General features: G+C 38.3%; 1 protein-coding gene across 4 annotated transcripts in view; it reads left to right on the top strand.

Annotated features, from left to right (window-relative positions):
• The window catches only part of Hs3st4 (heparan sulfate-glucosamine 3-sulfotransferase 4), a 374969-nt gene that overhangs the window by 147255 nt on the left and 210385 nt on the right, over positions 1-17329 (top strand). The window contains exon 1 of one of the 4 annotated variants that reach the window (XM_063226697.1): positions 10134-10252. The exons of the other annotated variants lie outside the window; for them this stretch is intronic. The gene's annotated coding sequence lies outside the window, so the exon portion shown is untranslated. Of the gene's footprint in view, positions 1-10133; positions 10253-17329 lie in introns of those variants that run through there. 4 annotated transcript variants of the gene reach the window in all.

Below are 17329 nucleotides of genomic sequence, written 5' to 3' on the forward strand. Positions count from 1 at the left end.
TGTTTGATAGCATCTTGTTGAGAAGTTTTAGTTCTGTCTTCATCAAGGTTATTGGTTCTCTAATTTTCTTTTTTTTCTGATATCCTTCTCAATTTTGGTATCGGTAATGCTGGCCTTACAAAACAATTTGGAAATGTTCCTTTTATTGACTTGTTGGGAAGAGTTTGAGATGGATTGGCATCAATTCTATAAATATCTGGTAGAATTTACCATTGTAGCTGTCAGTTCCTGAGCTTTTTCTTGTTGGGAGGTTATTTACGATTGTTCCAATCTCCTTATTTGTTATTGATTTTTTTTTAGATGTTTTTTTCTCCATGATTCAGTCTTGGTATGGTCAGATCTTTTTTAAGCAGTTGTTTAGCCACTTTATGTATTTTGGTTGGAAAGTCTAATTTATTTATGCTTTTAAAAAGTATTGCTTGTGAAGGATTTGCTATGACCCTTTTCTTATCTTCCGTTTTGTGGTTGTCTTGATCCTTTCCTCCTCTTACAGTCTTCCTTTGTGATTTGAAGATTATTTATGTATGTCAGTATGCTTTGCTTTATTCCTCTTTACTGTTTACCTACCACATGTTTTTTCTTTGTGGTTACCATGAGACTTACATATTGAAGTCTATTTCCAGTTGGCTTCACCTTAGCTTCAGCAGCATATAAAACCTCTGCACTTAACTTCTTCCTCATTTTATATCATTGATATTATATTTTATATCTTTTTATATTCTGACTTTTTTGTTATAATGATTTAAATACTTTGTCTTTTAACTAGAATTAAAAGTGATCCATACACTGTTACTGTTAGAGTGTTATGAATTTGACCTGTATTCTTACATTTGCAGTTAATTTTATACTTTTTATGTGATTTCACGTTTGTTGGTAGTTGGCATTCTTTCCTTTCAAATTTGAATAAGTCCCCTTAACATTTCTTGTAAGACACGTCTGATGGTGATGAATTCCTTCAGTTTCTGCTTTTCTTCATCTGTTTTCTCCATTTTGGCATCATTCCTTAGCAGTTTCTTTCAGAAGTGCTGAAAGTTGTTGGTGCGATGGAGGCTGCCCTGGAGCCTGGGTCCGTGTGTGGGGTCAGCCTTATGTCCTGAACTGCCTTGAGGTCTGGAGTTTTTGGGGCAAGATGGGAGTCTGTGTTTGCCAAGGGCTGGCCAGAGTTCACTAGGGTGAAGGGCATCTACCCTACTGTAAAGGGCGTCTTTCTCCATGCTAGGTTGCATGAGCCTGGGCCAGAGTGACACGGTAATGAGAAACTCCTACATTCCAATACTCATTTTGCGTTATTTCTGTGCTCTAGTAGCTATACACTGTCACCTGGATGAGTACTTCATTATAGTGGAAATGTGCTTTCTCATGAAGGGTTCTTCAGACTGATGTGTGTGTGTGTGTGTGTGTGTGTGTGTGATGAATGCTAGAAGCTTCTATCCTGCCATCTTACTAATGCCACTCTGTCTCATGACATTTTCTCTTATTTGTTTTTATTTTGCCTGGACCTTTGTTCTGAGCTATATCTCCAACTCTTTTTTATATTTCATTTTGATACACTTTCATTCTAAGTCCCTCAGTTGCCTGCTCTGGGTTCAGTCTTGTGTGCCCCAGTGTTCCAGAGATCTGGATTACATGTGTGTGCCACACTTAGCTTCAGAATGTTTTGATGAAGTAAATCATGTGCTTCTCATTCTTCTTTTTTTCACTTTATTTTTTATGAAAGTTTGAACATAGTTACTATAATAATAGCTGGTCAGTTTGGATAAGATACTCTTGCAAATTAATTCACTACATACTGAATTTATAGATATTTTAAGATGGGAGTTTTAAAATGTTTACATTAAATTTTCCCAATGAGATGATATGTCTTTATATAATTTTGAAGACATTTCCATAAATGCATTTTCCCCGTGTCTCTTATTCGTTTGAGGAAGACACAACTGTATCACTTCACAGTTCCCTTTAGCCCATGTTGGAGATATGTCAGGATGTTTTTTTTTTTTTTTCCCTAAAAACTGAGTAATATTCTACTGTATATACAGACCACATTTTCTAATATATTCATCCACTGATAGATGCTTGAATTGCTTCTGTGTTTCATCTATTGAGGATAATGCTGCTTTGAGCACAGGTGTCCAAATATGTCAATTTTCAATTCTTTTGTTCATATACTCAGAAATGGAATTGCTGGATCATATTATAAACTTTCTTACTTTGACATTTATTGTAGACTTTTGGTAGACATTCTTTCTTCAGTTTAGATGTAAGTTTTCTAAGAATTTTCCTAGGCAAAAAAGGAAAGGCAAAAATTTATGAAATATTTTTCCAGTGTGTATTTGAAGAATTGCTATTTTTTCTTACTCGTTAGACAATTGTATCAATAAAATTCCTATGGTTGGTCAGTCCTCACACCCTTTGCCTTTTAACACACCATGTACCTTTTGTTGAAAGCGGGACATGATGCATTAGGTAATAAGAACTGTGGGAAGCCTGTCTCCAGGGTGAAGTCTTATGTGAATCTGACTATCAGATGGGTTGTGACTGTTCTGCTGTGCATTAGGCATCAGAGGTTTCCCATATAGCTAACATTTTAGTTTTATCTGTTGACTTTAAACTTCCTTAATTTCAGGTTCTCAAAGAGATGCTACCTTTTGTAGCTCTGTCAGATATAGTCCACTGTCATAACCGTGGGCCCAGTTGGTGAGCTGGCAAGCTATGTGGAGGGGAACATTCTAGCCTTGTGATCAAATCTCAGTGTTTGAATGGGCCCGTGTCAGTGGGATATGACTTCCCAGTGTTTAACTTTCCCGTCTCTTTAGTTCAGCCAGGAAGTCTCCTGAGGCCTGGAGTAAGAAAATGCTCTTCTCCCAGGTGAGATAAGGCTTTGTGTGTCTTATCCCTTGGAGGATAGTCCTGTATTTCTGGGAATAAATATTTCATGATGGTTTTTCTTCCTCTTTCCTCACCAACCAGAGACAGAGGATCTTCTGTTTTATACAGGGAGTAGCTCCTGGGGCTCTGGAGATAAAACTGATGGAAGTATTGGTGTTGCCCTATAGTGTAATAAAAACATACATATTTGCTATATTTTGTTTTTTGTCCCTGGCTCTTTGCATAAAGCTTTAAAAACCTTTGGAATTTCCAGGCAATGTATGCTAAGGAGGTGACTTCAGTCAAGGACTCCCCAGATAACTTGAGGATGATCACTGGTAACCTGAAAGATCAAGGGATGATCAGAGCATTTTAATGGTTAGCCTCACTTTCCAAACCCTGAGGAGGGGAAATGGATTGGAGATTGAAACAATTACCAATGGCAATGATTTGCTTAGTTATGGATAACTAATAATAACAGTTCTCTAAAGGGCAAGGAGAGCTTCTGGGTGGCTGATGTATTGTGAAAGTGCTAGGTCCAGAGAGGACCTAGAAGCTGTGCCCCTCCTCACCCCCCAATTCCTCTGTAGAATTCTATAATATGGCTTCTCCTAAGTTGCAGCCTTTATGATGAGCCATTAAACAAGGTTGAATGTTTACTTCCATTCTGTGGGTCATTCCAGTAATTTGTCAAATCTGCTGGACTGGTTGTGGGAACTTCTGAATTTGTATATGACTGTAGGAGTGTGAGTATGTATTAGGTACTCCATTTGCGGCTCATATCTGAAGTGGGGCAGTGTTGCTATACTGATTTCTTTAACCTGGGTGGGAAATCTGTGTTAACGCTGGTTAATTAGTCTCAGAGTGGAATTGAATACTTGATATTAGGGCTGGGGATTTAGCTCAGCGGCATAAGGGCCTGCCTTGCAAGCAGGCAGTCGTGAGTTCAATCCCTGATACCAACTAAAAAACCAAAAAAACAAAAAACAAGACCAGAAATCTTCTACAACTGCGGCTACAGAGGAGAGGAATTTCTAACTCAATCTCCAGCAATTTATTAAAATTGTCATTTGCCTTTTCATTACTTTATGGGTTCAGGGGCTTCTTCTCCAGATAGGTGAATCTTGATTGTAGTGCTCTCCATTCACCAGTCTCTGGGGAGGACAAAGTGTGTGGTTTGCCCTATGGCTTTAGTTCTTTGATGGAACCAAGAAAATTGACCGGTTTTTTAGTTTGTGCAATTTTTTTTTGCTTTAAAAACAAAAACAAAAAAAAAAAAAGGATACAAATAATACAGAATTTCAAGACAAAATAATAAGAAATTACCACTAGTTAATATATTGCATATTGTTATCTTAAAAATAGTTGTTCAGATGACAAGATTTAGGCATGAAAAAAAATGATCAATCAAACAATGAAAATACAAACTGTTCTTTTTGATAAACTAACAGAGATAGGACATATAGTTATCTATCTATAAATATATAGATATAGTATGTTCAAGTTTTTGTTGTTGTTGGCAGGGCAGAAGCTCTGTAACTGAAACTGGGCATCCCCTGATGTTATTTAATGAGCCCTGGGTGGCTGTAGGCTGTGATCCCTCTATACACTCCTGGATTTGCTTGGATTTTAGTATGCTTCATCTTCACAAGTGAGATGAAACTGTAGTTCCCATTGGTCTGCAGATAATATTTGTTCAGCTTGCCCATTAGGAGTCAAAGAACAAACTGTGAAATTTTCTACATTTTTAGTTCTAGGGGTTCCCATTGTGTCCTCACAACTGGGCAGGACCATTTTTGAAAAGTCTGTGCTGATGCCTTTTTTTACTTGCTCTTGTTTGATTTGGAATTTTTACTTTTTTGCATTCATGAGTATTCACAAGGCAAATAGACGCATGTGCATGAAATGTGATCAATTTGGTGAATGTGTGAATTTTTAAAGTTGTTATAATAAAAATCTCCTTGTCATTAGCATCCAGCCTTCCCCCGCTCCTCGAATACACTTCCTTGCTTCACAGAAACTTATCTCACCACGCCTGCCATTTCCTGAAGCAGTACTGGAAATGCTTTTTCCAGAGTGTCTTTCCAAGTTGTACAAAACACAGAGAATGCTGCTGCTGAGCATTATCTAACTGAAAGGCAGGCTTGTAAAGTTTGCCCTCATCTACTCTATCCTCTACATCTAGCACTGTGCAACTGCTGGCTCTTGCCTAGATTCAAAATGACCATGGAGAGCAAATATTTTGAATTGATTGAGGGCATCAAGGCAACCATAACAATGCAATAAAGACACTCAGAAAACACGACTTCTAGAACTGCATCAGAAAGCAGAAAGAAAAGGATAAATGTACTTGAAGGGGGGGTGTATTTTGAGAAGGATTAATGACATTGTGTTTTTTATATTAATAAAGTTTAAAATTTAAACATTTGCTGTACTGTATCTCTTGATCACAGTCATGCATGCACTCTGAGACATAATCATGTTAAATTCTGCACAGATGGAATCATAACATGAACACATCTTCTCACAGCATCCTTCATTTATATGTACTCTTCAGCTTCTCTTTTTTCTAAACTCCTGTCTTCTTATTTTCATTCTTTTCTTTCTCAACTCTTTCCCAATTCTTGCTCTATAATTGATGCTTAAAGTGTGGCATATACTTCTGCAGCATTATCTGTGCTTTTAAAGTTACACAAATGTACTTACGGAGTCACTCACACAATGTGGATGTATTCTGCTTATTGTGTGCAAAAATTGGAATAAACATATATGCATCCTGCTGAGTTTTGCTTTTATTCTTTTGTTTTGTTTCTGCATTAACAGACTTAATTCATATCCTGTGTTACTGGTACTTTCTTTTTATTTGATGGACTCTCAGGAGTGGGATTTCAGTGATGAAAGGTATGTGTGTTTTTAATTTTAATAGCTCTTTCCAAATTGCTTTCACTGGCATCTTGTTTTGAGTATTTTTTTTAACATTTCCAATTTCTTCAGTGGTTATTGGTCTACTCAAGTTTTCTATCTCTTTTTGAGTCAATTTCAGTAAATTATATTTTCTCGAGAAGTTATTCATTTTACATGAATTTCCCAACTTGGTGGATGAATTTTACATAATGTTAGCATTTTAAAAATTCTCACTCATATTCATAATGCTTTGAACATTGTTTGTGTGTCTTCTCTCTTTATATTTGATTTCTCTGATGATAACTTCTTAATTTTTTTAACTGGCAAGTACCCTAGAGACCTGAAACTTTTCTTTCGTTTGGGTTTGAAACTCAAAGCCACTCATTACTGCGCAGCAATCATTTCCTTCAATGGGGGCCCACTCCCACGCTCTCCTTCCATCCATCTGACAGACTTCCTTGGGCTTTCATAAATTTATTCTTTAAAGAATGGGTTTTTGTTGTTGTTGTTAATTTGTTGGTTCTGAGGGGAGAAAGCAAAAAAATACTTATTCTAAAATCTGATATTAATGCATTATCCTCTGCATTTCTGATGAACTAGCAGTTTTATGAAATTTATGTTTGGCAAGCCAGAAATTGCAGAAGAGGACAGCAGCAAATAAACATGCCATGACGACTAAGTGTACCAGGCCTCCTCATATGTATCATTTCATTTAATTCTTACAGTTTGTATTGTGAGAATATTTGTATTCTCAACCCATAGTTAAGAGAAGCAAGACAGAGAGAGGTAAAGAATGCATCTAGTAACTGCAGAACCGGGACCCTAAATCAAATTTAAGTTTTGTTTTTCTGATACGTTCGACCAAATGATGGAATAACTAAACTGTATTGTTTAGGATCAAAGTGATAAAATGATAAAGCAAGGAATCAATGACTTTAACTTCTGATAACCCTGCCCCCACACACCACACACTTGTGCAGGGAATTAAACTCAGGACTTTTGCATTGAGTTATATCCCTGTTAACATTTGAGATAGGATCTCAGTAAGTTGCTTGGGCAGAGCTTAAACTTGTAATTCTCGTGCCTCAGCCTCCCAATGTGCTGAAATTACGTGTGTGCACCACTACATCTGGCCAATAAATGTGACTGTGTTTAAGTTATTTGAGAGGGCATATAGCAGGATTTGACGGGTATTACCTATTTTATCTTCCTGACCTGAGGAAGGACTTGAACTTCTGATCTTCCTGTTTCAGCCTCCCAGAGTCTAGAGTGCTAGGATACAGATGAGAACTGTTACATCTGGCTTGTGTTGCTGTTTTTTCTTTTTCTTTTTTTAAACATTTTTTTAGAAAGCACTTTAGGTTCACAGCACAATTTGAGGAACATACAGAGAGTTCCTGTGTACTTCCTGTCCATCCCCAGTCATCCTCATTACCAACATCCCGCACCAGAGTGGTATATTTGTTACTGGTGATGAATTGACACTGGCACATCATAATTGCCTGATATCCAGAGTGTACATTAGGGCTCAGTCTTGGAAATGTATTCACTGTGAGTCTGGGCAAGCACATAGCTACATATCCACCCTTATAATATCATATAACATACTTTCTTTGCCTTAAAATTAGTCTATCCTAATCTAACCCAGGAAAGCCACTGACCTTTTTCCTGTCTTTATAGTTTTGTGTTCTTCAGAATGTAATGTAATTGGGATCATACAGTTTTCAGATTGTCTTTTATTTTGCACTTAGCAGCATGCATTTAAGGTTCCTCCAGTATCTTTTCATGGCTTGGTAGAGCTGAATGATATTCTAGTATCTGGATATGCCACATTTTATTTAGCTATTCGTGCGCTGAAAGATATCTTGGCTGCTTGCAACTTTTAGAAATCATGAATATAACTGCTACAAAAGTCTCTGTGTAAGATTTTATGTGAACATAGATTTTCAACTCCACTGGGTAAATAGTTTGTGATTATTGGGCAGTACATTAGGCTTGTATACCAATCTGTGGAATGGTAGAAAATATTTGCAAGTATGTGAGAGTAAAGACTCAAAATATATAAGGAACTCTATTATCTCTTTAAAGGTTCCTCCTCCAATTGCAGTCATACTCTGAGAAACCAGAAATAGGGGTTCAAAGTACTTGTGTGTGTGAAGGTGAAGACAGGTTGTACAAAGTCAGAGTAGGTGGGGGAGGCACAATTTTGTCGTGGCTAATGAGTTGGGCTGCATTTGTATCATGGAAAAAAGTAAGTTCGCTTGTACTTTTAAGATTCTATAGTGTCGTGATGTGAAATCCAGCAATACTATTGTTCTTTGTTCAGAGTGATTTTAGTCTGTTTTGTTTTGTTTGATTTCAACATACGTGAAGGTATAGACAGCTATTTTGAAGAGAATGAGAGACATTATGGCAGCCATTGTTGATTTCCTTATTGTCTGGTCTTGAAGACCTAAAATGCCTTCATCATTCTGTTCTGCTTAGTTTCATATTATTTTGTTTTGGATGAATTCATTGTATGTGAAGCTATGGACAATTTTTTGAAAGAAAACAAGAGACAATACGATAGTGAAGATCTCTGGTGGTCTTACTTTGAAATCTGTGACTCTTACATTGTTATCTTATGATCTGTTTGTTCTGTTTGGTTATGTTTAATTTTACCCTCTTTAAAAATAAAAAAAAAGAACTATGGAATTCCTGCTGAAAATTAGAAACACACTTTGTGCTTAGTGGGCTTATTATTCCATGTTAATTCCAAGGAAGCAGCTGAATCTGTTGTTCCAGATCTGGGATCTTGCTGAAGTTTTAATAGTCAGCATCCCTACTTCACTGTCCTCTCTGAGTCTTATGGTCATCAATTTATGAGGAGTTGGTCACCCTAAGTGGCTCTTCTGTCCATTGACATAGAGGAGTGGGATTGAATCACATCAGACCACATAAAAATGTATCCAACTCACATTGTCTTTTCTTTGCCTGAATTAAAACATACTTTAAAATAAAATCGATCATTAAAATAATAACCTCTGCTGAGATTAAAGAAGGCCTATAACATCGTCTATCTGCCCTGGGTCCTAGAGCTTGGTTTACAGGGTGATGGCACCTGTACACGGTGTTTCTATGGCTTTACCTAGAGTTTGAGGGAGGACTCAAAGAATATAGTTTAGGACAAGGTCTGAAGAAGGAACACAATAAAAAGTAGCAACCTTTCTGCTAGATGCAAACAATGCAGCCATTTCTCATGGGTTGTTGAACAGGAAGATGAGGTTAATTGCTGAATTTGGATCTCTCTCTCTCTATGAGGTATGTCTGATGTCATACAGTGATTGATGAGTAGCTTTAGATCCTGTGCGAGTAAGTAGTGAGAATGACTTTTTAAAATCGTATCAAACATGTGTTGTAACACTGTACCTCTGCTCTGACTTTGTACAGCCTGTCTTCATCTTCATGCATGCATGCGTGCTCACACACACACACTCATACACACACACAAATACACAAACACAGAATGCTCCGTATGCACAAGGCATTTTTAATCCCTGGGACTTGGCCATTATTACTTTCACTAACCATAGGTCTTTGCATATAGGGGCTTTAATTAATGTAAGTTGAATGAATGTTGAAATTATTTATAGGGGTACTGAATAAAACTGTTGCATGAAGTTAGAAACACTGAGTTAGTCTCCTCACCCAAATAATGCAAATTACTCAGTCTCTCAGCCTGATGTATAGCAGGAACTTATTGTTTTTTGTGCCCCATTTTGCCCCTTTATGAAATATGCACAGGTAGGTATGTTGGTAGATAGTTAGCTAAGTAGGTATATAGATAGATAGGAAGACCGAAAAAATAGATAATAGATAAATAGTTTGGTCAACAGGTAAACAGAGACAGTCAGGCAGGAAGGCAGGTGCTGAGATATGTAGACCTGCATGTGTATTCTCTGGAGTGTTCTTTTGCAATAGTAATGAAATAAGGCAATAAAGATGTGAGGATAGTTTACAGTACAGTACTCATTTTTATACTCAAAATCTATACCTGCCTTTTTGATTTTCCTTTTCCTTTCATTTCCACCTCTGTCTGCATCCCACCTGAAGTGGACTGAGACCAAAATGGGAAAAGCCAGGACCCATGTCATCCTTTGGAATCCTCTGCAGGGAAGAGAGCAGATTCAGAACTTCAGCAACTGCAAAAACTTCTAGACCACAAAGCTGATTTTTTTTAAACAGTGAAGATTCATTTTAGGGTACTAAATCTGGATGTAACAGCAGGCTTCAAAACCTGCTTCTCTCTCTTCCTCCTTCTCCTTCCCTTTGTAGGAGTCCAGGGCCCTGACAACAGATGTCCCTTCTACCCTGCAACAGACATCCAGGAACACCTTGACACTGAGCCACAGCCTGCAAGACTTCAGGGTAGTCTTCAGAGAAAAAGGGATTCAACCACTGTTTAAGTTGCAGAAGAAAATATTTCATAAACAGAGACCATTTGGTGAGACATCACTTTGAAAGGGTTCACAATTCAGCCAAACAAGAAAAATGTAGCATTTTCTCCGGAGGCTAAACTCCTCGTGAGTAACGTCTTGAAGGAGCAAATGTAGTAATTCAGTTTGTCAATGTTAAAAATGTGTTAAGAATCAAGAGAAATAGAGCTTGCCCTTGTCACTGTAGTTGGTGCCTACTCCCTACCATGTTCCTTGTGGGGAAAAAAGGGGTGAGATTGATAAAACATTGCATCTGCCTATAAGAGAAAACTGGATGAAAAGATTTCTGTGCAGGCAGGTTCCCAGGGTGATGCTCTGAGATTGTCTTTGCCTGTGTCACAGCCTCTAAAACTCCCCATGGCATCTGAGTGCTCGTGTGTGTGTGTGTGTGTGTGTGTGTGTGTGTGTATCTGGGTGCTTGCTTGCCATACCATACCTTGGGAATCTTGATTTATTCACTCTTATTTAATGTAAGAATGATAGCAGTAATTACTGAAAGTTCCTGGGGTACCAGGAAGGAGCTAAATGAAAGATGGCTTCAGAGGCAGCCATCTGCTCCTGGGAGGGAGGGGCTGCAGCCCAGTAACAGCCCCGGGATCAAGTTGGTGATTTGCTCTCTGTGGAGAAACTGGCATTGATTGTGTGGGGTCACAGTGAGAGATCTGCATTGTGAAACAGCATTGCTTTCTTCTCAAGGGGAGAAGACCAGGCTGTGGCAACTTTTGTTGGGTATGGACCTTGAAATTAAGAGGCAATTGATGTTGAAAGTGGATTGAGCTTACTTTTGTATCCTGTGAATTTATTAACTCTGGGCAACTTATGTGACTTCTCCTTTGTCTTATTTTAGATATGAAATAAATAAATATTCCCATGTTATAAATAGATAGAAAAGGGCTTAGGAATTGAATTGCTAGCCAAGTCTCACTGTGAGATCTTGGGCATACATCAGATGTCATCAGAATCCACCATTCTTCAACAGTAGGAATGATAGCATTGCTAACATTTGTTCATTCATTACCGATTTCAAGCCTGCTATCAACTTATGACCCTCCCAGAAACTATCATCAGGTCGTTTTAATAACCAGATGGGAATGTGAAGACACAGAATAATTTAACTCTGGCAATAATTAGCACTTGATAAAGTCTAGACTGAGTGTTACATTGTTTACATATGTTGTTTAATTCTCAAAATACCTCTGCTGCTATCCTAACATATTGCTACCTTATTTCTAAACATGAAGAAAAGGTGACTCAGAGAGGTGAAATGACTTGGCTAAGGCTGTGCCAGGACCAAGATTCAAATACATGGCTGCCTCATTCTAATGCTTTAGTCCTGTCTGGAATGCTTGTTTCTATCTTTGGAATACTGTTAAGAAGTAGAAGCCACAGGTCACCCAACTTTATGTTGTCTCACTCAACACACAACCTGAAGTGTGAATTCAGTTAAATCTAAGCAGGAAGTTTTCAGAGTAAATCCATGGTTCTTTTCCCACGGGCATTGGGTGTGCCCCTGTTGTATCAGTTTGCTTCTGCATGTCGTAAGTCTCAGAACATCTCTGCCTCCTGGAGATGCCTTTCTCAACTTCCTGGCATCCATCTTTCCATTCTTCTATCCATCCTTCCATATAATCATCCATCCATCCATCCATCCATCCATCCATCCATCCATCCATTTTGTACATGCCCTTTTGTGGTACTGTCAGTGTGACTGTGAAAAAAAAAAAAAACAACCACAATTACCTGTGAACAGAACTTAATATTTTATTAGAGAGAGATGGAAAATAAGTAAAATGCAAACTATGCTACATGGTCATGCTTGTCATGAAGAAAGCAATAACTAAACAAAAATGTTGAATGAGGAGATTTGAAACTTCAGGTAGGGTGGCCAGTGGGTGCCTCACTAAGTCAGTGATAGTTGAGTAGTTTTTGGAGACCAGAGAGTAAGTCAAAAGTTTGTCTGAAGAAGCATCTGTGCAAATACAAGCAAGGAAAGAGGAACTCTCCTGCTTGAGGTTCAGAAGGAAAAAGAAGCCAATGGAATAAGCCAAACGTAAGGTGGAAGTGAGTTTCTCAGGCCACCATGATAACCTGAATTTTTAGTGAAATGAAAAACTGGTTTGGCAAATGCAGAAGACATGGAACAGAGATGTTACATAGTCTGACTTAGCTTTAATAGGATCATTAGTTTTAATAGAGCAGTGTGGAGAGTGGCTAGAGTAGAATGAGGGAGGTCAGTTAGGAACGTAAAGCAAGACAGCATAGTGTCCTGGACCAAAATAATAGCAGTAAGGTTGGGAGAAGCGGTGAGAGCCAAAATGTATTTTAAGGTAGAGGCAAGAAGATGAAGGAGATTTGACAGATATATAATGCCTCCTCCTAGTCCAGTTTCTCCTGTTCCATAGAGAAAGGAGAAGTCTAGGTCTTAGGCTCTGGTTGTTTTATTGTATTAACCTTCAAAATGAAACCAGAGCCCATCTCAACCTAAAGTTCCTTCTAATGACACCACCACCAGTCTCTTCATCTGTTGTTTACTCATCAGTCACACTGTATTCTCAGTCTCTCTTAAGATTGTGTCCGTCACTTCCATGTCTCTGGGACAAATGATCTGATAGTTACAACTTAAAGGAAGATGGTTTTATTTTGGCTCATGTTTTCTAGAGGTTTCACAATGAAGATGGCTCGCTTCAAGGCAGAAAGGCATTGTGGAAAGGGTCTGGTGGAGGAAAACCTGCTCATGTCCTGGCAGTTAAGAAGAGGGATCTACCCTTCCAGGTCATACCCTCAGAGAGCTGCCTGTCCAAGTAGGCACCACCCCCTAACATCATACTAAGCTTTAGTGCCCCTATGCATCAATCACCTTTTAGATGCTTCTCTATGAACACATGAAGCTTTGAGGAGATACAGTTATAAACCATAACACTAATCTTTTTGTCTCTATAGCTTTCTGATGTGGCAATTTGCAGCATGGACTGCTGTTTCAGTTAATAATAATTTGGTTGTACTTTCTAGGAAAACCAATTTATGCTTACTTAAGAATAATAAAATATAAAATACAATTACTGACTCCCATAATGGAGGACCATAGATAAGTTTGACATTAGGTATGGCTTGTGCAGGTTCTGTGTTTCAACAGTACCTAGCCTTTGCTGTCAGTCTTACAAATGCCTCTATTCTCGCTGTCAGGGTTCTCTTCTTGTGGTTATAATATGGCTCGGGTAGCTGCGAGCCTACATTCTTACAGCACCAAATGCAGTGAATTCCCTGCTTCTCTTTCCTACAGACTCAGCAACTGGCCCTAATTCGTCAAAGCATTGGAATATATGGACTGACCTGAACTCCTTGGAGTTATGGGTGAGGGTACCCTACTCAAGAAGCAGTGCCAAAATGTCTCTCAAAATGGTTTTATTAGAAAGGTGAAGGATGGAACCTTGAGTCGAGACAATACATTATCGTATTTTTTTTTTTTTTAAACCTGGAGAACTTCACTCATCCTTGACACTGGCATTATTTTCCTCTATTTCTTTTCCACTCTGGTTTAATTTATTTAACCTCTGGACTCTGTAGCTCTTTGGTGTGAATTGTCTCCTGTCATATTTGGTTGTTGCTTTGCGGGTCTGTTCCCACACCAGATTTAAAGACTCACCAGAGGACAAGCTGTGCTCATTCATGTTGGAAAAAAATCCCAGCTGCATGACTGTGTTAGGTAAAAAGTTGACATCAATAAATGTTTATTGAATGAAAAGATAATATAGATCTGCCTTTAATTCTATGACCAGCATCCTCACTCTATTTTTTTTTTTTTTTTTTTTGTCTTTTTGAGACAGGGTCTCGCTGTGCAATTCAGAGTGCACTTCAACTCACTTTGTAGCCCAGGCTGGCCACAAACTCAGTGATCCTCCTGCCTCAGCCTCACAAGTGTTAAAATTTAGAAATGCACCAACACACGTGGCTTTCACTATTAAATTCCTATCCCCATGACCTACCTCTTAACATGGCTCATCTTTTTCAGAGATTGTCCTGGACTGAATAGCAGCCTCCCTCAAGTTCATGTCTATCCAGAACCTGTGATCGTGGCTTATTAAGAAATAGAGTCTTAGTAGTTGTAATCAAATTAAGATGAGGTCATAATGAGTCAAGGAAGCTGACAAATTCAATAATAGAGAGATCTGAGCCATGGAGATAGACATGTGGAAAAGAAGGCCATATGATGGGTCATGCAAAGATTGGAATGAAGCAGCCGCAAGCCAAGGAATGTCTTAAACCACCAAAAGTTGGAAGGGACAAGGAAGGATTCTTCCCTAGCATTTTTAGGGAAGGAATCGTCTTGCTGACCCCTTGATTTCTAACTTCTATTCTCCAGATGTTTGAGTAAATAAACTCTTTGTTTGAAGCCATCCAATGTATGACATTTTTTTATGACCCTGTAACATGAAAATGTTGATAGTTCTTGCTATAGAGAGAAGTGCCATGATTTGTTGTTATTCATTAATTTTCTCATTTCTTCAACAAATGTTTGCTGGGTATTTACCATGTGCCAGGAACTGGAGATGCAATGAAAGAGTGAGACAGCACTGTATGTCTCAGGAGCTTCCCATGTAGCAGAAAAGTAACAGCTATTTTTCCTCTTTGCCTTGATTCAGAATGAGTCTCCATGGAAGGAGTCCATCTTACATAAAGCATATAGGTTATGATCAAAGTGCTGAATCATATCCTAAATCCATCACACTGAGCTGTACAATCTTGGGCATGTTGTGTTTTAACCTCTGAGTTTTAGTTTCCTTTTCTTAAATTGGAGATAACAACTGAATGAGTTGCTGGATGCCCAATGTTCAGTCATTACTCGGCCCAAATACACTACTTTCTAAATACCTTCTTACGAATTAGGAAAGAGCAATAATGCATGACCAAACTTCTTTTAATTCTTTCTCAATTTCTTCACCTATCAAGGGTGTGATTTTAAATCTCTGTTACTTCTTCTGGTAGCATTTATTTTATGATACTCAAGAGAGGTAATAGCTATCAGAACTTACCCAAAGCTATAATGATAGGAAAAACAGAATAAAAATAACAACTCCTTTGTTCTAGAGCTACTTCAAATAATGCAACAAAAACCCAAGCTGTCTCTGAAAATTATGTCATGCTGTTGATTAGTACTGAACGTGCAGGTAGTGAGATTAAACCAGGTGTGTTCACACCTGGTTCCTCATAAAGGACTTGTACAGATGGTTTTTGGGCCCAGAGGGCAGGACCTTGTATTTACCTCTTGTTAAATTTCATGTTGTGTAGTTCAGTCTTCCATACCAGCTGGTGGAGGTCTTCAGGGATCCTGAGTCCACTATATAGTGTATTGTCTACTAGGTAAATTCCTAGCTTTGTAGCACACACATTTTTTTTATCAGTCTTTATTCAAGTCCTTGATGAAAATATTGAATAGCAGTCCAAGGCTGCGGGTTACCTTGCTTCCTGGATAACATGGTGGGCAATATTTTAAAGCTTCTGTTGGTAGACTCCAGAGAGGGACATGGAAAGTCTTGTCCTCTGGCTGTTTTAGGAAAAATACAACCTCCAGTGCTTCTGCCTTCCACCTGGTATTTTTAGAAGAGCCTCAAAGAGGAAATTAGGCTGTTCTTGACTTAAGATTTTCACCCAGATCCCTTAGGCAGTTAATCTTCAAGATAACTGCACCTAGCAGACATTTAGAGGTCCATTAAGTTCTGGACAATTCTAGAACTTCTTATAGGTCTTTGATGTGCCACAATTCCACAGTTTAGGAGAATGGTGGAAATTAGTAACAGTACCTGTAATTGTTCATCTTTATCAAGCATCGATTTTGGGGAAGGTACAGTGCATGGATCCTCTTATTCCTTTCAATAGAATGTTGATGGTGTACTATTTGATAGGAGAACCAAAGGCTAAGAAAATTGTCTAAGGGAAGATGGATAAAAGTAGTAATATAATTACCCACAAGTCCTTATTGAGACTCGGGATCATATCAGTCTCCCATCTTAGTACCAAACAACTTTTGTTTGCTTTATTGAGGAGGTGTGTGATAAATGGATTCGTGCGATATATTATATTCATGGCTCTTTTATCCCTGAAACTATAAATTCCATTTGTTTGGAGACTGTGTCTCTTGGTTTATCTCTGTTTTTTCCGGACCCTAGTGCGGTGCCAATCATGTGGCTAACATGCAGTAAATACTTGCGGATTGAGCTAACAGTGCCAGATGCAAATGCAATGTGAATCACTTCTATAGATCATAAAGTGAAATTTAAACGTATTTTTATTTTGACATGCAACTCTTTCGGGATGGTAGTTCGCAGATTCCCAAATGGGAGTAAATACTTTCCTCCCAGTTCACTGGGAATTAATTAAGTTGGGTGACAGCCTTTAAAATTTCTTAGAGTATATAGCTACTTTCATCTGGCTAAGTGTGGGGCAGCATTATGAAGCCATTACTGGCTCCAGTGCTAATAGGCATTTGTCACCTCCTCCCCTCACCACAGTGTTAGACCTGTGTGTCCCCCAGTAATTGCTAAATAACTCATAGAGTGCTTGGATTGCTAAATTAAGAAATGAAATAATAGAGTAAAAATGGGAACAGACTTGCATAATGAATAGAGACACCCTAATACAGAGTTTTCCCTTGCTTGTATGCGTTTTAAATTAAGAGCACATCTCCAGTTAGGATTGCAGTAATGGATTTTTATAGACTTTGGGATAGTGCAGTGGTTCTGTGGGAGAATGTGCTGGCTGTACTAACAGTGGTCCCCTCAAGTTCTGCCTGAAGTCCTATGAAATGAGGGATATTAGACTTTTTACACCAATTTTGGTATAGATGGTGATCCATCAAAGGGATATATGAAAAGAACCAACTGGTTGTTGTCCAGTGGTAAATATTTTTCTAACAATCATTTGGGAACTAGTGAGGGAGACCATCCTTTATAGGTGAAACCATCCTGATGGAGAAGATGTACAAGGGTGGTAGAAGGCTGTGAAGGAGTGTGGGTCTCTGTAGCCAAATTTGTCTACACTATGCCACTTAATGACCAAGATATTGTTAAAAGACAAAATTGCAATAGATT

Source organism: Cavia porcellus, unplaced genomic scaffold, assembly GCF_034190915.1.
Source record: "Cavia porcellus strain 051 isolate PalLab524CR breed Dunkin Hartley unplaced genomic scaffold, mCavPor4.1 scaffold_16, whole genome shotgun sequence".
In the NCBI taxonomy this organism is placed as follows: domain Eukaryota; kingdom Metazoa; phylum Chordata; class Mammalia; order Rodentia; family Caviidae; genus Cavia; species Cavia porcellus.